This window comes from Moschus berezovskii, chromosome 10, assembly GCF_049115385.1.
Source record: "Moschus berezovskii isolate FMDL1 chromosome 10, NW_MosBer_1.0, whole genome shotgun sequence".
Taxonomy (NCBI): domain Eukaryota; kingdom Metazoa; phylum Chordata; class Mammalia; order Artiodactyla; family Moschidae; genus Moschus; species Moschus berezovskii.
The window spans coordinates 88,229,207-88,253,561 of record NC_142469.1 but is presented as its reverse complement, the minus strand read 5'-3'; the positions used below and the strand labels follow the sequence as shown (position 1 = coordinate 88,253,561).

The 24,355-nt window shown below is 41.7% G+C and overlaps 1 protein-coding gene and 1 non-coding gene across 3 annotated transcripts in view; both read right to left on the bottom strand.

The window, feature by feature from the left end:
• PHACTR2 (phosphatase and actin regulator 2) overlaps positions 1-24,355 on the bottom strand; it is a 305,489-nt gene that overhangs the window by 234,807 nt on the left and 46,327 nt on the right. The gene's annotated exons all lie outside the window — the stretch shown is intronic.
• Positions 3,643-3,749, bottom strand: LOC129561359 (U6 spliceosomal RNA). Its single transcript, XR_008686978.1, has one exon. It is a non-coding gene; the product is annotated as a U6 spliceosomal RNA (small nuclear RNA).

The window sequence follows — 24,355 nt, the reverse complement described above, 5'->3', positions numbered from 1 at the left end:
TCCAATCATCTCATTCTCTGTTGCCCCCTTCTCCTGCTGCCATCAATCTTTCCCAGCATTGGGTCTTTTCCAATGAGTCGGCTCTTCACATCAGATGGCCAAAATATTGGTGCTTCAACTTCAGCATTAGTCTATCCAATGAATATTCAGGATTGATAAGCCATAACCACCAGCTAGTCTTCTGACAGGTTTGGACTTTTGGTTCAGAACACCAAAGACATAGTAATGTGACAAAATATTAAATAGGTAAATCACAGCTGGGCTGGAGAACCTATATAACAATTTACATGAATTAGAAAGGAGTAGAAAGTTCAAAGCACTGACTAAGCTTCCACTGAGCCATGCTGTGCTCAAGGGGCAAAAGCAGGGGCTGGAGCCCAGGCGCTTGGCTCCTGTGTGGTGATGGATTAAAAGGAGCTCCACTTCAAAAGGAGGGGTCAGAGTCAGGCTCTGTTTGAAAAGGGCTCCTTGACTCAAGAAAGGAAGTTTAAAAATGGCTGTTGACTTATTTCCAGAAGCCAAGACTTTATAAAGCCTCGGTGGGTGGAGGGAGGATAAACCCTCACAAGCAAGAACAAAATAAGCTCCATGCTGTCTCCCACAATATGAGATCTGCAATATCCCCTCAAAATAGAGCAGGAGCCCCCAAAGTCATCAGGAAGACTTGACTCTAGACTGGAGGACCAGAGGAACAATGTGGAGGCAACTTCACATCATAACACTATTAAAGAGGAAGAGTTGAAACCAAAACCAATGAGGCAAATAATTTTTAAAAAAGACCTTCCACTTGAAATGAATGCACAAGCTGAATTCCAAATATTTGGAATTCCAAAAATTCAAAATTTGACAAAGCAAGTAAATAAAATAACCAATAAAACATTATTTCAATATTAATAATATCAATGCCATGGAAGTCTCATCAAGATTTTTTAATGACTATGTTTATCAAAGAGACAGTGAAGGGATGACCTCTACCAAAAAAAAAAAAATAGGAAAAGAAAATAGGTGGTTATGGGACAATAATAGATGGATATGGAAAATAACTTACAGGAAATCTTGGAAATGAAAGAGAGTCATGACACTCAGACCAACAGAGACTTCTTATCATCAATGACAGATGCCAGAAGACAAGATGCTGAAAGAAAATAAATGTCAACCTTGAATTGTATACCCAGCTTTACTACTGCTCATGACTAAAACATTGATACTTTCATAGATACAGACACAGAAACTAAAAATTACTAAAGGATACAATTTGTGAGATGAAAAGTCAACACAGAGAGAAGGAACAGAATTTACAAAAAAATGAGTAAGAAACTGATAAGATGCATTTGGATATTTAAATAACTATTGGTTATGAAACAGTAATTTTATAATTCACAAAACATCTGCAAAAAAGAAGTCAAACAGGATAAACATAAAAAAATAGGGGGAGATGTTCCATGAGACCTTAAAGTGTGAAAGGAAAAGAGAAACAGTGAATAACTTTAGATTTAAATTTTAAATTGTTAGATAAATTTGTAGTTATATATGTTTTGTAAAAATTACGAAGAACCACTAAAAGAACAGAAATAGTTTGGTTACTTAGATCAAATCTCTAAAATCAACTGAACTACACACTGGGGAGGTACAAAGTGATCCCACTGTTCTGAGGGAAGAAAACACCAAAATGTCTATTAACAATGATTTTTGTGTAAAAGATAAAAAACTACAATGCTATTTAATATACAGATTTTCTTGGCACTTTCACTTTTCTGTATGTCAGACTTGAAACATACTGTAAATAGTTCTATATAAAGTTGATCCAAATTTAGGAAACCATTTTCTTAATTTTGTTTTAAAAGCTTTCAAATGAATTTTAGTGGATTTTTAACTCATTTGCTGAAATATAATTGTGCAACACATACTGATTAGTTTTCAAGAATAACCAATGACAACAGGGGAGAAAGTCATTTACGAGCTGAATTTCAACCAAGAGCTCCACATGAAAAGTTGACGGGACTGAACTATGATTTAACAAGCTCAGTCAATGATGCACTTTTTCAACTCAGATATCTTTTTCAATTCTGATTGCCATTAAAGCCAGGTATCACAATAAACTCATTGAGAATCAAATAATGGACTTGCTATTTCTTGAAGTATTAAAACAAGATTTTTTAAAAAATGATCCACACTCAATCACTGCCTTCATTAAAAATAAATAATTTTGTCCATAGGGCTTTTGTCTTATTAATAAAGTTTTATTATTTCTGAAATTTTGCTGATTTTACCTTGATTCTGGCCTTTAAAATGTTTTGTTTTTATACTACATAATATACATGATATATCAATATTAGTATAGTAGGCAAAAAAATGTGTTAGTCGCTCAGTCATGTTCAACTCTTGGCGACTTCATGGACTGTAGCCCATCCATGGAGTTCTCCAGGCAAGAATACTGGGGAGTGGACTGCCATCTCCTCCTCTAAGGAATTTTCCTGACCCAGGCAGGGATCAAATCCGTGTCTGCACTGCAGGCAGATTCTTTACCATCTGAGTCACCAGGCAGCAAACATAACTTCTCAATCAGTAAACACACATACATTGAGAAAACATGCTAATTTTTTTTCTGATTTAGATTACTATAGCACCCTGCTTGTCAGGCATCTGCAACACAGACTCCGCCCATGCATTTACTCTCCTATCAATCACTGGATCACTTTTCTTCCTTCATTCAAGGAATTACATCCTTCTCACCTTATCTATGGAGAAGGAAATGGCAACCCACTCCAGTATTCTTGCCTGGAGAACCCCAGGGATGGTGGAGCCTGGTGGGCTGCCGTCTATAGGATCACACAGAGTCGGACACAGCTGAAGTGACTCAGCAGCAGCAGCACCTTGTCTATAAAACTTTCCCCATCAACCTAGGAGCACATGAAACTTGTGGCACTCTACTTTTGCAGAACACCATACAAAACATAATACTATTTGGCTTGTTTATACTAATATTTTACTTAATTCATTTTTTAAAATTAATTTATTTTTTATTGGAGGCAAATTATTTTACAATATTATATTGGTTGGTTTTGCCATACATTGACATGAATTCGCCCCAGGTTTACATAAGTTCCCCCTCCTGAACCCCCCTCCCACCTCCCTCCTCCCTTTATCCTCCCTCTGGGTCATCCCCGCACGCCAGCCCCGAGCATCTATAACATGCATTGACCCTGAACTAGTGATTCGTTTCACATATGACAACATACGTGTTTCAGTGCCATTCTCCCAAATCATCCCACCTTCACCCTCTCCCACAGAGTCCCAAAGACTGTTCTATACATCTGTGTCTCTTTTGCTGTCTCGTATACAGGGTTATCATTTGCATCTTTCTAAATTCCATATATATGCGTTAGTATACTGTATTGGTGTTTTTCTTTCTGGCTTACTTCACTATGTATAATAGGTTCCAGTTTCATCCACCTCATTAAAACTGATTCAAATGTATTCTTTTTAATGGCTGAATAATACTCCATTGTGTATATGTACCAAAGCTTTCTTATCCATTCATCTGCAGATGGACATCTAGGTTGCTTCCATGTCCTGGCTATTATAAACAGTGCTGCAATGAACATTGGAGTACATGTGTCTCTTTCAATTCTGGTTTCCTCGAAAAATATGGAACGCTTCACGAATTTGCGTGTCATCCTTGCGCAGGGGCCATGCTAATCTTCTCTGTATCGTTCCAATTTTAGTATATGTGCTGCCGAAGCGAGTACTACTTAATTGATTTTTAATTCATTGTAAGTAAAGATACCGAATGTAGTTCCATGTGCTATACAATAGGTCCTTGTTGGTTACGTATTTTATATATAGTGGTATGTATCAGTTAATCCAATACGCCTAATTTATCCCTCCCTTTCCCATTTCACCTTTGGTATCCATAAATGTGTTGTCTATGAAAAATTTCTTTTAAGGCTGCAGGTTTATGTCTCAATTTGCCTAATAAAATGTTTAAAGCTAATCTTTCGTGCCTCACCAAAAAAGAAATCTCTTAGTCTTCAATAATACTCAATAGTGTTGATATGAAAAGAAGCATGGTAGAATTTCTGCCTGAAAAGAGACATATGAGCCAATCTCTAAATTCCAGGAGAGAGCTGCATTTAAAAATTATTTCTGAAGGGAGACTATCTTATAAATCTATTAAGTTATAGCAGAATGATATATGCTTACCATTATCCAGATCGATGTATTTATCACTTTAAGGATTTTTAAAAATAGTTTTCAGGAACTTTCCACCTACTTTATTATGGTCAATTCTCAAAAAAATCACTGAATCAGCTGCAATACAACCAGGTCATTGGAATGTAAAGGAAGGCATCTGTCTGATTGGTACTGAGCAACTGGCAAAAGACAGCTCCTGATTCCATCCATCAGCCAAAAGGGTGGCTTAAAGGGCAGTTACTAATGCTTGTGGATGAGCTGACTGTTATAAAAACAAGCAAACAAAGGAAAAAAACTGACTCAGAATCTGCTCCAACAATATATAGCCTCAAGTTCTCCCCATGATTCATCACTTAGCCAAAAGCATGATGAGTGCCCCCTTCAACTAGAGAGCAAGTTCTCTTCAACTAACAGATGGCTGGCAGGTGCTGGCAGGTGGCTGACTGGAGGCAGCCTGCCACCCAAACTCACAGAGATGATTGTCTTTGTCAGTGGCTTGCAGAAAGGGTCAGACTGCTGTTTTCTTAGAGCAATCAAGGGCTGTCAATCGACAGTCTAATCAAATCTGGCCCACTAATGTGATCATTTGGCCAGATCAAACCCCAGAATCTTAAGATGAGTCACATGTTCTCAGTTTGCCAAAGTCCCCACTACTCCTTATTGTCTTACACTGAGCTGCACACACCTTTGTGACCTGCCTGGCTCTTGAAAGCATCTGTGTCTAAGCCAGCAGAATGGATTCATAACCTCTCAAATCCTTTCCTGAATCGTAGTTTTGTAAAGAAAGGGTGGGATATTTCAGCTACCTGTACAGCTTGGAGACATGGAAATGTTTAGGCCGGATCTTAATGAGCTGTTCCTATAGGCTGGCACAGGAACATCACTTTGCAACCAAAAAGTGTTCCTTCATGGGATACCTCTCTGGGATTCTTACAACAAAGTGCTTTGGGCTCTAAGTGACTTAAATTAAATGGCTAACATTTCTTTAGTGATAAGGTGTTTCTTAACTTGCATAATTCCTTATTAAACATGTACTGATTACATCTACTGTAAGACACAGTCCACAAAAGGAGGGATCTGGTCATTCTTCCTCATAACTCTGAAAACAGTACTAAGTGCTGTGCAATTACCTTTAGAATGAATAGGTGACTAGATAAGTGATGACTAGAAACAAATACTGTGGTCCAGGCACATTCATTTCACCAACAGGAGAATCCCACCATGCCTCAAAAGCACTGGTCACTGTTTTTCACTCAGTCATCAAATTCTGCCTGATCTCTTTAAAGGGCCCAACAAAAATTTGGTAACCTCCTTCAAAAGTACACTTTGGCATAGTAAAAAGTTGATAAGTACTGATATGTACTTAGTCTTCAGATCAACTGGGGGAATGAGTCTTTTTCTCTATGCTCCTTCTATCTTCTCATCCAGGCCCTCATTGAAGAGAGCAGCAGATGACCTGAGTTTTTCATATCAACCCAGGACACTTAGAGCAAAGTGCTGAGTACAACAAGGTGGTATCAGTAAATACCTGGCTGATTTAACCGGGGACTAAGTTCTCTGACTTTTCCCACTAACATGATTGTTCTAAGGGAGTGAGGGATAAGATCCCATCTAAGTTTAATTATTAGGGACTGGTCTCATGTGCTTACTACTTAACCCACTAAACCTGGCACAGAGAATAGTGAGAAACACCAGCCATCTAAACAGATCTAGAAGGACCTGGTCACAAAGGTGTGTGCAGCTCAGTGTAAGACAATAAGGAGTAGTGGGGACTTTGGCACACTGAGAACATGTGACTCATCATAGGACCACAGGAAACATCTAGCTGCAATCTTTGAGGTCTGGAAGGCCGAGTGATTCCTTCAAGTTAGTTAGAGAAGTTTCTGGGAGCCATGGAATTAAAAAAAAAAAAGCAAGACAAGGAAAGGCACTGGATAACAATAAGGGTTTAACCAGGTTCTGAAAGAACAGCAGGGAAATGGGCCAAGATGGGGAGCCCATGCGGTTGTTCTTAGAAAAGAAATTAGCCGTCCTATGACTGCTTGCTCTACTTGATTCATGGCGCTGCTTTCAACTTGCTCTCTCCATTGTCTTTTCATCTGTATTGGCGTCCTGTTGCCACTGTAATAAATCACCACAAATTTAGTGGCTTATAACAACCTAAATTTATACATACAGTTCCGGGGGTCAGAAGTGTGAAATGATGTTTTATGTGACTGAAATTAAAGTGATGACTTGACTGGTCTTCTGGAGGCTCCAGGGGAGAAAGCACTCCTTGCCTCTTCCTTGGCTTGTGGCTGTATCACTCTAATCTTTATTTCTGCTGTCACATTGCCTTCTCCATGCCTGATCTTTTTGCCTCCCTATTATGAGGACCCTTGTGATTACACTGAGCTCAACTGAATAATCCAGGATAATTTCCTCAACTCAAGATCCTTAACTTAATCATGACTGCAAAGTCCCCATTGAGACTCAGGAGACCTGGGTTTAAAGTAAATTAGTTAAGTTTGATGATGAGTAGAATTTCTTTCAGGAGAAGGCAATGGCAACCCACTCCAGTACTCTTGCCTGGAAAATCCCATGGGCGGAGGAGCCTGGTAGACTGCAGTCCATGGGGTCGCAAAGAGTCGGACATGACTGAGCAACTTCACTTTCACTTTTCACTTTCATGCACTGGAGAAGGAAATGGCAACCCACTCCACTGTTCTTGCCTGGAGAATCCCTGGGACCGGGGAGCCTGGTGGGCTGCCGTCTATGGGGTCGCACAGAGTTGGACATAACTGAAGAGACTTAGCAGCAGCAGACTCTCTTACTACTTCTGCTTTATTGACTGTGCCAAAGCCTTTGACTGTGTGGATCACAACAAACTGTGGAAAATTCTGAAAGAGATGGGAATACCAGACCACCTTACCTGCCTCCTGAGAAACCTGTATGCAGGTCAAGAACCAACAGTTAGCACCGGACATGGAACAACAGACTGGTTCCCAATCAGGAAAGGAGTATGTCAAGGTTGTATACTGTCACCCTGCTTATTTAACTTATATGCAGAGTACATCATGCGAAATGCCGTGCTGGATGAAGCACAAGCTGGAATCAAAATTGCTTGGAGAAATATCAATAACCTCAGAAACACAGATGACACCACCCTTATGGCAGAAAGCGAAGAAGAGGTAAAGAGCCTCTTGATGAAAGTGAAAGAGAGAGTGAAAAAGTTGGTTTAAAACTCAACATGCAAAAAACAAAGATCATGGTATCCGGTCTCATCACTTCATGGCAAATAGATGGGGAAACAATGGAAACAGTGAGAGACTTTACTTCTCTGGGCTCCAAAATCACTGCAGATGGTGGCTGCAGCCACGAAATTAAAAGATGCTTGCTCCATGAAAGAAAAACTATGACCAACCTAGACGGCATTTTAAAAAGCAGAGACATTACTTTGCCAACAAAAGTCCATCTAGTCAAAGCCATAGTTTTTCCAATAGTCATGTATGGATGTGAGAGTTGGACTATAAAGAAAGTTGAATGCCAAAGAATTGATGCTTTTAAACTGTGGTGTTGGAGAAGTCTCTTGAGAGTCCCTTGGACTCCAAGAAAATCAAACCAGTCAACCCTAAAGGAAATCAGTCCTGAATGTTCATTGGAAGGTCTGATGCTGAAGTTGAAATTCCAATATGCCACCTGCTGCGAAGAACTGACTCATTGGAAAAGACTCTGATGCTGGGAAAGATTGAAGATAGGAGGAAAAGGGGACAGCAGAGGATGAGATGGTTGGATGGCATCGCCAACTCAATGGACATGAGTTTGAGCAAGCTCTGGGAGTTGGTGATGGACAGGGAAGCCTAGCGTGCTGCAGTCCATGGGGTTGCAAAGGGGGGGACATGACTGAGTGACTGGACTGACTGACTCAGACTCTCTTAACTTTATAGAATCTCTGCAAACTGGATAATTCTCAAACACACTCTTAAATCCTTTAAGTAGTACTTTGAGTACCCCCAGGAGCCATCACTTACATCATAAATAGTTGGAACATGGGAAACTTCCAAGGAATTTGAGAGGAACAAACTTCTAAGTGAGACTACCTACAACCCACCTATTCAGAAATGGGGTGGGGGTGGGGGGAAGATACAGAATTAACGTTAAAATAGCAACATTAGCCTGCAGTGATTCACCAGTGTGTTTATCTTTGGAGGGCTAAATTAAGTAGAACATTCTGGCGACATTCTTTTTCTTTATTCTAACAGCATTCTTTCTCCCTTTTAAAAACAAGAACAACAAAACAAGCTCTGGTCCTCTTCATGAAAGCCTAATGCAGGACTCAGTTCCCTTGAACTCTGGATAACATTTGAAATTTGTAATTTAAAATGTGAATGCCAAAATAACATACATGTGGAACTTTACAGTTAGCATTGCTTGTCAAGGTCCCCAGCGATGTTCGCTTTGGGCACACCTTACAGCTTGCTCTGTGAAAATGTGAACTAAAAATATGTTGGCTCATCAGTCATTTGAGTCTGGAAACATTTAAATAATTAAGCTCCAAAGCCAGTCAGTACCACAGAATGCTATGACCCCAGAGATATCCTGGGCCCTGAGGGTTCCACATCAAAAGATTAAAAATATATCCCCCAGCCCCAAGTAAATGTGGCATAAAACCCCTTTATCTAGTAAATGTAGCACAAAACCATTTTCATTTCATGCCAAATAAAGCTAGAATATCAGAAGCCCATCACCGACCCTCTTTTTTTCTGCCTAATTAGCCTTTTCTGTGTCACTTGACATCCTTACCCTTGTTCATGTATATTTCAGTGTCCATCATCTAATTGGACTTCTTACTGAGCGACATCATTCTTTGTCCATCTATATTTTGCATCAAATGCGTCACACCTTATAAAGGCTACTAAATGTGTTCTTACTATAGGATTCTAAAATTGGCTTGCTTCTGAAAACCTGAATTGAAAATATAACAGAAAAAGAGACCAGTTTTAGTAAGCTGTACGTTATTCTTAAAATCATTATGTAATAGTCTTCTTTTCAGAACTTCCCCTCAATCCCTAAGTGAGGTGTTTGCAAAGAAAGTCCACTAAAACCAGCAGACTGGAAAAAGAGAGCCCCAAGTCAAATGTCCCTACAGACAGAATTCTCGCTACTGACAGCCTGGTGAATGGAAGCACCCAGGGACCCGAGCTCTACTGCAGCAGCCCCAGCACAGTGTCCTTGCACTGGAGCAGGGGCTGAGCCTGATCTGCCCAGAAGTGCAGGCTGGTGGCACTAGATGGGTTGGCGGCTGGCTCCAGAGAAAGCCTGCATGCTGGTCTGCTGGATCTGGCCAAGGCCAGTGCCGAGACAGAAGCCCTGGCCTGCTCTCCAGCCATCATCATCAAGTCAAGGGCTTTTCCTACTTCCCTTCCCCCGAGATAGCACCCAGATCCACTTAGAAGAAAATTAGGGGGGTTCACCCTGATATTCATTGCTGCCCTGTTCACAATAGCCAGGACATGGAAGCAGCCTAGAAGTCCATCAACAGAAGGATGGATAAAGAAGATGTGGTACATACATATATAGTAGAATATCACTCAGCCATAAAAAGGAGCATAATAATGCCATTTTGCAGTGACAGCGATGAATGCATAGATTGTCATACAGAGTGAAAGAAGTCGGATAGAGAAATACTATATAATAGTGATTATATGTGGAATCCAGAAAAATGATACAAAACTTATCTGCGAATCAGAAATAGTCACAGATGTAGAAAACAAACTTACAGTTACCAAGGGGGGATGAAGGAGAGGGGTGAAATGGGAGATTGGGATCGACATATAAACATTTCTGTATATAAAATAATTAATGAGAAGCTACTGCATAGCACAGGGAACTCTACTCAGTGAGACCTAAGTGGGAAGGAAATCTAAAAAAGAGTAGGTGCATGTATATGCATAACTGACTCACTTTACTGCACAAGCATGCACGTTAAGTTACTTCAGTTCAGTTCAGTTCAGTTCAGTCGCTCAGTCGTGTCCGACTCTCCGCGACCCCACGAATCAGAGCACACCAGGCCTCCCTGTCCATCACCAACTCCCGGAGGTCACCCAAACTCATGTCCACAGAGTCGGTGATGCCATCCAGCCATCTCATTCTCTGTCGTCCCCTCCTCCTCCCGCCCCCAACCTTTCCCAGCATCAGAGTCTTTTCCAGTGAGTCAACTCGCCTAAGTTACTTCAGTCGTGTCCAAATCTGTGCAACCCATTGGACTGTAGTCCACCAGGCTCCTCTATCCATGGGATTCTCCAGGCAAGAATACTGGAGTGGGTTGCCATGCCTCTCTCCAGCGGAATCTTCCCGACCCAGGGATAGAACCTGGGTCTCCTGCATTGCAAATGGTCTCTTTACCAACTGAGCCACCAGGGAAGCCCAGCAGAACTAACATAATATTGTAAAGCAACTATACTCCAATCTAAAAAGAGAGAGAGAAGGGAATTAGAGGTGTTCAGTCTATGCCAATCCCTGTGTATTGTTTCTATATCCCAGTGAATATTTTCATCGGTTCTAAACACAAGCATTTGTGTTTGAATGGGATTTTCAGTTGGCACTGTCCTAGAAAGAGGGCAGCATTGTCCTATATCGTGAGAGATGGGTAAGTGGAGAGGCCAAGGGGGTCTGGGGCAGGGTTCCTCATGCCTAGGTCTAAGCACGGCACTGGGGTCACATCTGCCCTCCTCCTGGCCTCCCCTGGGAAGACCTTCTTCCCATCTGGCCCTCACTGGTCTTGCACCAGAGGCCCTCAGAGATCACAGATGAGTCCTTCCTGAACACAGAGCCTCCTCGGGTCTGTGGCTTCTCCGTGGCCCATACATGCTGCTCTGGGTGCCTGGAAACCTTCTGTTTTTCTCACATGATTCTGGGCCAGGGAGAGGCTGCCCTGGGCCCTGCTAGCCTCACCAGCTCATTCTCTGCTCTCGTTGGGGCAGGGTGCTTGGTGACACTCTCCGGCAAGTGGACCAGAACACCAAGCAGATGTTTCTTTTTCTTTCTCAGCAGGCTTCATGCAAGGTCCCTCCAGAGTGTCCTAAATGTGTCTCCGTCTGTCTGCCTCGGTGATTATCCTCAAGGAATTCTTTCCAGCCTTTTATCTTATGCCAGGCCCAGGCTTTGGAGACTCAGCAGTCAAGAATTGACCTCACTGGCCTCTGCCTTCGGCTGTCACCCTTTCCTAAGGAAGTGAAGGCAGAATGCCCCAGCTGCCTGCACCAAAGGCGATGTTGCAAGGCACAAAGAGTTACAGAAAAAAAAAGAAAAAGAAAAATCTGCTACTATTTCAATGGCAAGCCACTCCAGTACTCTTGCCTAGAAAATCCCATGGATGGAGGAGCCTGGTGGGCTGCAGTCCGTGGGGTCGCTGGGGGTCGGACACGACTGAGTGACTTCACTTTCACTTTCACACATTGGAGAAGGAAATGGCAACCCACTCCAGTGTTCTTGCCTGGAGAGTCCCAGGGATGGGGAAGCCTGGTGGGCTTCTGTCTCTGGGGTCGCACAGAGTTGGACACGACTGAAGTGACTTAGCAGCAGCAGCAGCTACTATTTCAAAATACTATCTCCAAAACATACATATAATTAATGTAAGAAATGCTGTCCTTCATCTACAAATATGATGACATTGGCCAATCAGCCGTAGGATACAGATGAGTTTTTCTGGGAGCAGGTATGGATCTGTTCCACTTTGTCCATGGCCTCAACTCACCGACCTGTGACCAGCGCATGCCCTGGCAAGATGCCCCCTGGGTCCTGGGGACGGGATGAGGCCACACAATGGAACAAATGTATCCACCCACACCAAGACATCGTAACAGACTGTTCTTGTGACCAATCTTTCCCACAGTAACCTCAGCAAATAAGACACAAGGCTTTTTCTTTCTTAGATCTTCAGAAATAGCATATAAGACAGCTTGTTCCTATAACTGACAAAATAAGCAAACACACAAATAAGTAAATAAATAGAAAGTCGTGGAACTCCCAGAGTGCATGTACACCTAAAAGGCTTACTGAGCGGTCTGTGCTTGGGGGTAGTTCCTTCTTTTCTGTCTTCAATAGCACCCACTTGTGATCATAGATGCCTACTGACTGTGCAATCCAGAATACTGTAATTAGCTTTCTAACACCGATTTTCTATTAAGGTACATAAATAACATGAGGGAGGCGAAATGCTAGGCTCCTCTTGAATAGCGTCTTAAAATAACAGAAGGAAGCAACCACATGCTGATAGATGTTGGCTCCAAAGTACATTTAAAGTCAGAGACTGGCATTTGTTGCTGAACCATTCAACCGGAAGCTCATCAGGACTCATGTGAAAACAATGATCCTTCGAATGTGGATCCTTCACCCTCAAAGTGGTAAGTTCCTGGAAGGCATCAGCAGAACGTGAAAAGTTTTTATGACTATAAGACCAAATACAGGAAAGATGCCACAGTAAAAATCAGGTTTGTAAAAGGCCTGTAGATTTAAATGAACATCAGCCCACGCAAAATTCCAATTCTTATGTAAATCTTATTTACTTTCAAGTAAGTACATTTTCTTTAAGGTAAGGTGAAGTCAGTCAGTCGTGTCCGACTCTTTGTGACCCCACACACTGTAGCTTAATCAAGCTCCTCTGTCCATGGGATTTTTCATGCAAGAGTACTAGAGTGGGTTGCCATTTCCTTCTCCAGAGGATCTTCCCGACCCAGGGTTCGAACCCAGGTCTCCTGCATTGTAGGCAGACGCTTTACCGTCTGAGCCACCAGGGAAGTCCGGTAACTAATTTTAAACTCTGTCACCATGAGTTTTAATTGTTGAGCACCGAGTTTTAGTGACTAATACTCTGAAATAACCTAGGCATGGTTATTATATTTTTAAATAGATCATTGGATTAGGTTACAAACACTTTGTTTAGGAATTTCCTGTCTACTTTAAAGCAGAGACATTACTTTGCCAACAAAGGTCCGTCTAGTCAAGGCTATGGTTTTTCCCGTGGTCATGTATGGATGTGAGAGTTGGACTGTGAAGAAAGCTGAGCGCCGAAGAATTGATGCTTTTGAACTGTGGTGCTGGAGAAGACTCTTGAGAGTCCCTTGGACTGCAAGGAGATCCAACCAGTCCATTCTAAGGGAGATTGATCCTGGGTGTTCATTGGAAGGACTGATGCTAAAGCTGAAACTGCAATACTTTGGCCACCTCATGCGACGAGTTGACTCACTGGAAAAGACTGATGCTGGGAAGGGTTGGGGGCGGGAGGAGAAGGGGACGACCGAGAATGAGATGGCTGGATGGCATCACCGACTCTGTGGAGATGGGTTTGAGTGAACTCCGGGAGTTGGTGATGGACAGGGAGGCCTGGCGTGCTGTGATTCATGGGGTCGCGAAGAGTCGGACACGACTGAGCTACTGAACTGAACTGAACTGACCTGAACTTGATAAGTGAGAGTCATTTGCATTTTCCCTTCTGGCTTTAGAATGAGCTGAGTTGTGTTTCACTATTGTCTGTAATATGAAATATCTTGTGTAAGATTAGTGTTAAGAGCTGAATTGTGTCCCCAAATGCATATATTGAAGTTCTAAACCCTAATACCTCAGAATATAATTGATTTGGCGATAGGACCTCTAAAGAGGTGATTAAGTTAAAATGAGGCCCTTGGGGTGGGCCTTAATCCAATCTGACCAGTGTCCTTATAAGAAGAGGAGATTTGGACATAAAGAGACACCAGCGATGTTCACACTTAGAGAGAAAAGGTCTTTTAAGGACACAGCAAGAAGGAATCCATCTGCAAGCCAAGGTTGAGAGGCCTTAGAAGACATCAATTCTGCTCACACCTTTATCTTGGTTTTCTAGCTTCCGGATTTGTGAGAAGATAAATTTCTGTTTAAGACACCTGGTCTACGGTGTTTTGTTACAGAGCCTTAGCAGACATAGAATTAGAATGACTTGTTCCTTGAAAGTTGAGTTGAACTCACTAGTTAAAAGCTTTTGGGTCCAGTGAAACATTTTGATCACTGATTTAAATTAGTTAATAGTTTCAGGACTTTTCAATTTTCTAGTTTTTCTTGAGCCAGTTTTGGCAAGTTAAATTTTTTAGGAACATGTATGTTTCACCTATTTTCAAGGATGTGTGTTCATTTGCTCAGTCATGTCCAACTCTTTGGGATTTCCAGGTGGCGCTAGTGGTGAAGAACCTGCCTGCCAACGCTGGAGATGTAAGAAATGCTGGTTTGATCCCTGGGTCAGTCAGGAAGACCCCCTGAAGGGGGAAATGGCAGCCCACTCCAGTATCCTTGCCTGGAAAAATCCCATAGACAGAGCAGCCTGGTGGGCCATGGTCCATAGGACTGCAAAGAGTTGGACATGACTGAAGCAACTTGGCACGTCCAACTCTCTGTGATCCCATGGACTATAGTCTGCCAGGCTCCTCTGGCCATGGAATTTTCCAGGCAAAAATACTGGAATGGGTTGCCATTTTCTACTCCAAGGGATCTTCGTGACCCAGGGATCGAACCCATTTCTCTTGTGTCTCCTGCATTGGCAGGCAGATTCTTTACCACTCTCCCACCTGGAAAGCCCATTTTCAAGGTTATAGAAATCAAACTGTTTATTCAATCCCCTTACTACCTTTTAATCTGTACAACCTCCATAGATGTATTTCTTTTCATTTCTACTACTGTTTATTGGATATCTCTTCTCTCCCTCATGGATATTCCCAGGTATGTCATTTCTATTAGTCTCGTCATAGAGTGAACCTTTGGTTTTATTGATCCTTGTATATTTGTTTCTGTTTCATGAATTCTCATATTTATCTTTATTATTTCCTTCTTTCTGCTTTCTTTGGGTTGATTCTGGGAAAGTCTTACTCTGAGAAGTGACATTTGGGATATTGAGTATAAGTCAGTGGTTTACAAACTCTGCTGTGCAGAAGACCCTGGGATATTCTTGGGTTGGGGGGGAGTTGTCTCAGAGGCTACCATCCAGAGTTCCTCTCTCCTACCCACTCCAGTTGCCACCAAGGAAGCTCAGCTGTTTTCATCAAAGTAACTCTGAGAACTCCCTGGTGGTCAAGTGGGTGGACTCTGCACCCACTGCAGGAAGTACAGGTTTGATTCCTGGTCAGGAAGCTAAGATGCCTCAAACTGCATGGCAAGGCCAAAAAAAAAAAAAATCAGCTTTGCTCTACTTTTATCAATCTTACATGTAGAATTTCCATAAAATTTGGGGGGGGGGAACGGTTACATCTTCTAAAAAAGAAGATAGTTTTTAAAAGTTGAAGGCTACAGAAGAATTGAGACGAGGAAGTGTACTTCTAGTACTTATAGATACACATATTCCTATTGACAATGTAGTAAGTTAATATTAAAGTACCAATTTATAACTAGGGAAATCTCCCCACATTTGTCAATGCCAGAACCCTTCTAAATTGAGATCCTTAATTCTATCTGTACTTACAAGATCAATGACCTTAAGTATAAAAGGCTTTGGAAGATCCTTCACAGGCCAGCAGTGTTTAGAATTTGTGCTGAGTATTAGCTAATTTTTTTATCCCTTCAGGTAAAGTTCTATGAGATGGATGAAAGAACAGCGTTTCTTAATTTCAAAATAGACAATTTTCTTGCTTTCAAGTATTTCATTAGTTTGCTGAATATGTCTATGAAAAACTCTCCCAGCTTTTTCCTCGTCTCCAGACTTAATCTTTTAATCTTGCATGAGTTGTTAATAAGCTTTTGGTAAATTATCCTGTTGTAGATCACTGCCATAAACAGTGAGAGATAAGTTAATATCATCAGATTGCATTTCTTAGTGTAAAAATTTGGATAACATTAAGTCATTTAATATATGCCTTTGATTCCACAAGCAGAAATAATTTATGGGCTTATCTATATGATTTGGCATAAACAGTCTATAAATGTTTCTCTTATGTCTGTATCACATTTTATTGTTAAAAATTAATGTGATGGGTTCTTAGAAAAACAAGTTAAAAATTAAAATACTATAGAACAGTACTGAGTCTTAGCTACAGCTCTTTTTTTACACTTGCAGATAAGTAATTTGATTTCAAATTAATAATAATTATCATGTCTTTCCACCATGGCAAATAGATGATTACCTGCCTTCATGCAATTGATGTGCATTTCACAAACCAGGAGCAGTAATTAGCTGAACCTGCTAGCTAATTACCATCAGGAGAAAAAAAAAGACTCAACAATAACAAAAATCTCAATTGCTGGTTTAGACAATCTTTAATATTGTAGTAATGGTGCTAAACACCATTAAATATGGGCATCCTTTCAGAGCTTGGAAGGAAGATATAGTCTTTTAGTCTTTCAGCTAAAGACTCCCCTGGTGGCTCAGTTGGTAAAGAACCTGCCTGCAATGCAGGAGACCTGGGTTCGATCCCTAGGTTGGGAAGATCCCCTGGAGGAGGGCATGACAACCCACTCCAGTATTCTTGTCTGGGAAATCCCATGGAGAGAGGATCCTGGCAGAGTACAGTCCATGGGGGTCGCAAACAGTTGGACACGACTAAGCAGCTAAACCACCACCATCATGTTTCAGCTAAAGAAGTACAATGGACCCATGGCAGGTCTCACAATTAGACAAACCATGGCTCCTCTGAGCTATTTTGTGCCCTTAAAATTACCCCAAATAAGAACTTCTTTTCCATTCTGTATAAGGCAGAAGGCCCAGTTCTCATCCAAGCATATGATAAATGGGTTTCCAAGGTTTACGTTCTGTTTTAACACACACAAAAAAACAATCTGTCCTTTCCATGAAGTGGTAGCAGTCCCAGCTTAATGCCCTGCTGTTGGGCTCATCAAATATACTGGACATTGGTTCCCTGGCCATAGATACCTTGCATCAAATTACACAAGAAGCCTCATTCTTCCACATCATTTTGAGGGGTTTGGGGACAGAGTCACTCACATAGCTCATTCACCTACAATCATTTATTGAGCACCCATGAGGTGTCAAGCCCAGTGACAATCAGGAAAGACTGTCCTCACGAAGCTTGCTTTCTAGTCCTGGCCGGTCTTCTTCAGATCCCAGCATTCCCAAGATGATGCCTTCAGCCTCTGCACTGCCCCCTGAGCTGCAGGGCGCCCCAGAGGGGCTCTAAAGACTCTGATTCTGAATCCAACCCCCCCGTCCCTAAGCCCGAGGTCAGTAGTGAACCTAGTTCCCTCTTTCCCAGGCATTGTCTTTGTCCTATCTGGTATCTCAGTTTCTACTTTAAACAGAGATTTTTGCCTGGGTTAAATCATTCTCACCCTGACTTGAAAGTCAGCTTCCAATCCCTTCCTACTGGCTGGAATCCAGCTCCGACAGACAGACCAGCTTCCTGACAGAGACTGCTTAGCGGCACTTCCAAAGTCCCCCCTAGCCCCCAATCCCTGTCCATTTCCGGTCACAAGTCTCTGCCTGTATCTGAGTGCAGATACAGTTCTACCCAGCTGAGCCCCACTCTCAGTCCCTCCAGCCCATTAAGATTCTTCCACTGGTTTCCCTCGGTGCCTGGGTCGAACACGGGAGCCTGGTCCTGCCCATCCACCCTGCCTTAATTGCTGATTAGACACTCATGTGTTTCCCCTACTATAGTTATGACAGCCAAGCCTAGAGAGCTGAGCTTCATTCATGTGGGCCAGACAAATCAGGGTTTTGATGTTTAGAGGAGAAAGTCAGCATCTTCCTTTCCGCGGCTCCCAGTCGTACATTCTTCTCGCCCTTGGGGCTGGGGTCCTAGTCTTTATCACCTGTCCATTATTCTGGTCCCAAACAAAGAAACTCCTTCCCCCCAGCTCAGCCGCTCCCTCTTACCCTGGACTCATCCCTCCCAGGGAGCCGTGGTGGATATGATCATCTAGAGTCTGACAGTCTCTGGGCCAGCAGTACACATTTGCTCATTTCTTACATTGAGAGGTAGACATTGGCCAAGGTTTGTTGAATAATTGCATCAAACCCTATACATCGTTTGAACCTCTTAAGTCCTTCCAGGATGGATGAAACTCTGCCTTAGTGTCTCCAGGGAATATCATCAAGTAAAGCCAGCAGGTTCTGGTGCCATAACTAGAGGTCACACGATACTTCACTTGTGTCAGAATAGAACGCTTATTCCATTCTTTACCCTTTTCCCTCCAAAACTCAGGACTTGATCTTCCCTTTAAGTCGTAGCTGGGACCAGCTTTTGTTGCACAAGAGAGGGATCCGGATGCCTCATCCAGCACCCTGAGATTCAACATCAAGTCACTTTTCCATTCATCTCTCTTCATATCTTGAATTTTCTGGTCCTAGCAATCATCACTTAACTGCTGTGATCCCAAAAGCCGATCCATCTGAACCCAAGTTCTAATAGTTGGCCCTGAGGCCAAACCTCTTTCTTAATTATGTCCTTATTACTATAATTTCCAGAGCTGGTAATTTCGTTTTGTTAGTTCTTCACCCAATGGTTTTGAATCTGAGTTCAGAAGCGTGTGTACTTAGCACATGTTCGATTCAAAATAATCATTAACTGGTCAACTGATTTAAAAATACCTGGGCTACTATAATAGATGGTAGGCATCAAACCCTGAGAAAGAGTAGCCAGAATTCACTCAAATAAGGACTTCTGGGATTTACTCAAGTGAGAACGAAAGGGCAAGGACTATGTCTTTTTAAAAATTTATTTCACTGAAGTATAGTTGGTTTACAATATTGTGTTAATTTCTACTGTACAGTGAAGTGATTCAGCACTTATACATTCTTTTTCATATTCTTCTCCGTTATGGTTTATCACAGGACTATTTTTTTTACTTTTTATTTTATATCTGAGTATAGTTGATTTAAAATGTTGTGTTAGTGTCAGGTGTACAACAAAGTGATTCAGCTACACATATACATGTATGTATTCTTTTTCAATCTTTTCCCGATTAGATTGTTACAGAATATTGAGAAGAGTTCCCTGTGCTATTCAGTAGGTCCTTACTGGTTATCCATTTTAAATATAGCAGTGTGTACATGTGATTCCCAAACCTCTTAACTATTGAGTGAAGTTATATGCTGAATCCAAAACAAAAAGATACAAATGAACTTATTTACCAAACAGAAACAGACTCACAGACTTAGAGAACAAAGTATGGTTACCAGGATGGAAGGAAATCGGGGAGGGACACTGATCCACTGCAGCCTCTCTGCCTTGGCACCATGCCTGGCACCCAGGATACCCTTTACAATGTGATAAAGGAATGGATTTACAGATGGCATGCACTGTCAGACGACTCTCTGAAGCTGCCTGTCTCCCTGCTGACCAATTAGCTCTCCTCCTCCAAGATTTCCCACTGTCACGCTGTGCCAAACTGTTCTGAACCACAGCCACCTCCTCTGACCTTCCATCCTTCCGAGGATGTTAACTGTGAACCAGAACCACTCTCTGTGGTTGTGGTCATAACCTCTGGAGGCTGTGTGCTGTCAGCCCCCTGAACTGACCAAAGCTCCATTATAATGTGCATGCCTCCCACCTCACCCCCAGCCCCTCATTCCCCCACCACATTGCCGTAGCACAGATAACTGGGCTGAGTCAAACTGTGCACACCGGGTTGGCACCAGGAACAATTCAACAGTCTCCCCCAGAGGATCTTCTCCAGCCTCCATGTCTTTGAGTTCTTCAACTGATCCTCATGGAACACAATTTCAGATTTCAGGATTCTAATTTGTATCTTCTAAATTAATTTTCTTCCATATGACATTCCTATGGTGTCATATGCCAGACTGAACACTACAGATATGATTTTTTTGTAACAACCATCAATCTCCATCCACAAACATTGACTGAGAGCCTGCTAGGTTCCAGGTGCTTGTGATAGGCCAGCAGATAAGAAATTTCTTGCTAGCAAGGACAGGGTTTACTACTTTACTCTCTGCATGCATGCTAAGTCTCTTCAGTCAGTCTGACTCTTTGCCACGCTATGGACTGCAGCCTGCCAGGCTCCTCTGTCCATGGGATTCTCCAGTCAAGAATACTAGAGTGAGTTGCATGCCCACGTCTCTTATGTCTCCTGCATTAGCAGGCAGTTTCTTTACCACTAGAGCCACCTGGGAAGCCCACTTTACTTTCTATCTCACAGCTGTTACAGTGCTGGGCTCCTGGTCACAATCACTGTTCCGTGGAAAGGAAGAGATAAGACAACAGTCTTGTTTCCCAAACAAAATAGGAGCTGCAATTAGGTGTGATGGCGCGACTTCCGTGTCACTGTTGAAAGCTGGCACTGAGGGGAATGGGACATCAGGCGAAGGAATAATAAGAGCCGTAGACCCATCAAGCTGTGTGAGGAAGCCCACCCCTCCTATAAATTCTTTTGTAAACTGGGTCTAGGGAAACTTCTGCAACTCAAAAAATCAAGCCTTCTTAGCAAAATTCCTTTTCCAAATAAACAAGTTGAGGATGATAATAACAAGTCAAGGATGAATGATAAACTTCAACTCTCATCCTGAACCATCCCTAGAGCATACACAGGCTCCAGAAAGCCTGACTCTACCAACAGCTGTTCCCTTAGGATGGTCCTTGCCGTCAGAAGCCACTGACAGACCTATAGGCCGGATGCTGCTATGGAACATTCAATCTACGCAATGATCCATGATCGAAATCAAAATTTGCATGAGAAAAACATCCAAAGAGATCCATAACCATGTCTGAATATAACTGATGGTACAGAGTGGCTCTCAGAAAGAAAAGACAACCCACCCCTCTCCAAGGAGCCCATTAATACCGAAGCATGGGGTTTCTTTGCTTGGAATGAGAGGTGCTTAGGTTTTCATGACTGCTATCTTTATTCTATGCAGGAGAAACTGCTTACAAAATATCCTCAACCCCACATCCCAGGTTCTGACTAAACTATTAAAAACAGTAGCTAACATTTTAGGATAGTTCCTAAGTACCCAGTAGTGAGCTAAACTGATAACCCTCACAACAACTCTATAATGAAGGTACTATTATTAGACCCATTCTACAGATGAGAAAATTGAGTCAGAAAGAGGTACCAGCTTACCTAGGATTACACAACTAGTATGGAGTACAGTACAGTCGGTATTTAAATAGAGGCAACTGGATGACAAAGCTCACACTTAACTATGATGCTCACTGTGCTCCACTAAGCTCCATAGTAAAAATATGTCTTTTAGATCTGCCAGTCTCTTTGGCTTCATGTGATCCACATTAAAATCTCCTTGAGGTCAGGAATCATGTCTTTTAAAAATTTGTATCCACAACCTTGAAATGTATTGTTTCCAATTCAATCAACACTTGAACCAGCAATCCTAGTCCTGGACATATATCTGGAGAAAATAATAATTTCAAAAGATATATGTACTCCAAAGTTCACTACAGCACTACTTACAACAGCCAGGACATGGAGGCAACCTAAGTGTCCATCAACGGAAGAATGGATAAAGATGCCATACAATGGAATATTACTCAGCCACAACAAAAAGGGAAATAATGCCGTTTCTGGCAACATGGATGGACCTAGAGATTGTCATTCTGAGTGAAGTCATACCAAGACAAACGTCATATGATATTGCTTATATGTGGACTCTTAAAAAAAATGGTGCATATGAACTTACAAAACAGAAATAGAGTCATGGATGTAAAAAACAAACTTATGGTTACCACGGAAAGGGGGATGAATAAATTGGGAGATTGGAATTGACATATACACGCCACTATATATAACATAGATAACTAACAAGAACCTACTTATAACAGCTACTCCATACTCTGTAATGACCTATATGGGAAAAGAATCTAAAAATGAGTGGGTTATCTACATATGTGTAAGCAATCCACTTTGCTGTACAGCACAAAACATTGTAAATCAACTCTACTCCAATAAAAATTAATTTTAAAACAAAAAGTAAAAATTTTTTTAAAATCAACATTTGTTGAATGAATGAATCAAGTTGTACCACCACACAGATTTGAATCTACTGCTATCTACCTTAGGTAGGACTCACTGCCTTCCAGCCAAGAAAGAGGTGCCTCATAGCTGTGTTATCGCCAGTTCGGTAGTATTTGTATTCTACAGACCTCTTTTCATAAGTTCTTGCCAAATTCCCTCCTTCTGTGATTAAGCAAAGTGCAAACATATCATTTTGTCACTTGGCAACTTTAGGATAAATCTCTGAGAGTGTAAACTAATGTTCTACCAATCTCAAAAGTGAGAAAGGATTGTGTTTTCTTTATAGATCGTACTGCACAGATATAATCTGAAGATAGCTGCTAGCATGCATTTCTGTAATCCACCTTTATATGATATGACAAGTGCTTTCATTAGCTCAATCACTGTTTAGTAAAAAAAATATTCAATCTTCTCCACTCCTAGAGACAGAAGGATTGCAAAGGAATGTTCTCTATTGCTACTATGAGTCATAGTGAAATCGCTGGTAACTAAGTGGCCCATATTTTGGCTCTTATGGCAATAGATGATACAAAACTACATTCAAAGACAGGAACAGAAATTTACTAACTCCTAAATTCTCTGAGTTTCATACTCAAAATAGAAAGATTCAGTACAGTGTTTCTAATTCAAGTGTGTGAATTCTGACTGCATGTTTTAAGTGCATCAGGGTTAGAAATTAAAGTCTATGTGAACAAACTATTATTTTTATACTTAAATTCTCTGTAGACTTTTCTCTTTTAATACAGCTGAATCCTTCAACAAATTTTGGCAAAGCTAATCATTTTCCTATGCCCTTTCTGCCACTGCTAAATACATCAAATACCTATTTAAACAGTGCAAAATATTTTTATTTAGCTAAATAATTTAGAGAGCTGAACCCTGCCATATTTGGCAGGCATTTTTTGATTTTGCTTTTATTCCTAAATGTTATATTGTAAGCACATACTCATGTCACTAAAACTGTTGATGAATATGAATAATACCCTATAATTTCTATCATTTACTTACTTGTTATCCTATTCTTGAATATGAAGGATATCCAAGTTTTTTTTTTTACTATTATAAGTAACACTATGATGAATATCATCATACATCCATATCTTGATCTGTCTTTGGTAAAAACTTGCAAGGAATCAAGTTATTAAATAGAAGATAATCAATGTTCTTGAGGTTTTTCAGTAAACAGCCAAATTGTGTTCCAGTTACCTGCCATGGCATCAAATTACCTGCTTTCTCTGCCCCTGCTGGTATCTACTGTCTGTTTCTGATAATTAGAAATCTAATTTTATGTCATATTATGTTCTTTCTGTCTCCCTCTCTTTGTGGCTTGTTTCTTAGTGAGTTGTTACTGTGGTTTGTGAGTGCACGGTCAGGTAAGAATCATGGGAATGGCATAAGCTTGGACTGAGGTTCTACTTCCAGAAAGAGTTTGCTCTGGACTGTGCCAGTACCCCAATGGAGTTCCAATCTGGAACAAATTTAAGTTATTTGTTTGGCTAAATAAGTGGCATAAATTCTAGGCCCAACTTACATGAGGATGGGACTATGGTTATAACATTTTGTAGGTGGTCTTCTTCTATCCACAGCCTAAGAGGAAACAGGTAAATTTCCCTGTGTGCTCAGTCGCTCAGTCATGTCCAGCTCTTTGTAGGCCCACGGACTGCAGCCCACCAGGCTCCTCTGTCCATGGGATTTTCTAGGCAAGAATACTGCAGTGGGTTGTCATTTCCTCCTCTAGGGGATTTCCTGTCTGCCATGATACACAACCATCATTGCAAAGCTTCTCCAGGAAACCGTGACTCTCTCCACAGCCCTTGACAAAAGAATTGTCCTCCTACTTCACAGGAGAAACAGACGCCATCAGACAACTCCTCAGCCTTCCTGCCACCAAATTTCTACCTCACCCCACTGCAGCAGGCAGGCAGCCTTGTAATGGTCCCACTTCCCAGGATTCACAATCCTGTACAGTCACCTTCCTTTGAGTGAGGGCTGGGCCAAATGACTCCATTGTAACAAATAGAGTTCAGCAGAAGTGACTGGATACATCACTTCTGAGGGTGATAACAAAGACAGTGACCTTCACCTTGCTGGCCCTCTCTTGCTTTCTCTTGGGCTCACTCTGCCATGTTTCAAGCTGCCCTGTGTAGAGGCCAACGGGGCAGGAAACTGAGGGACAGAGCGCCGGACAGCGACCACCCAGGAACTGGGATCCTCAGTCCAA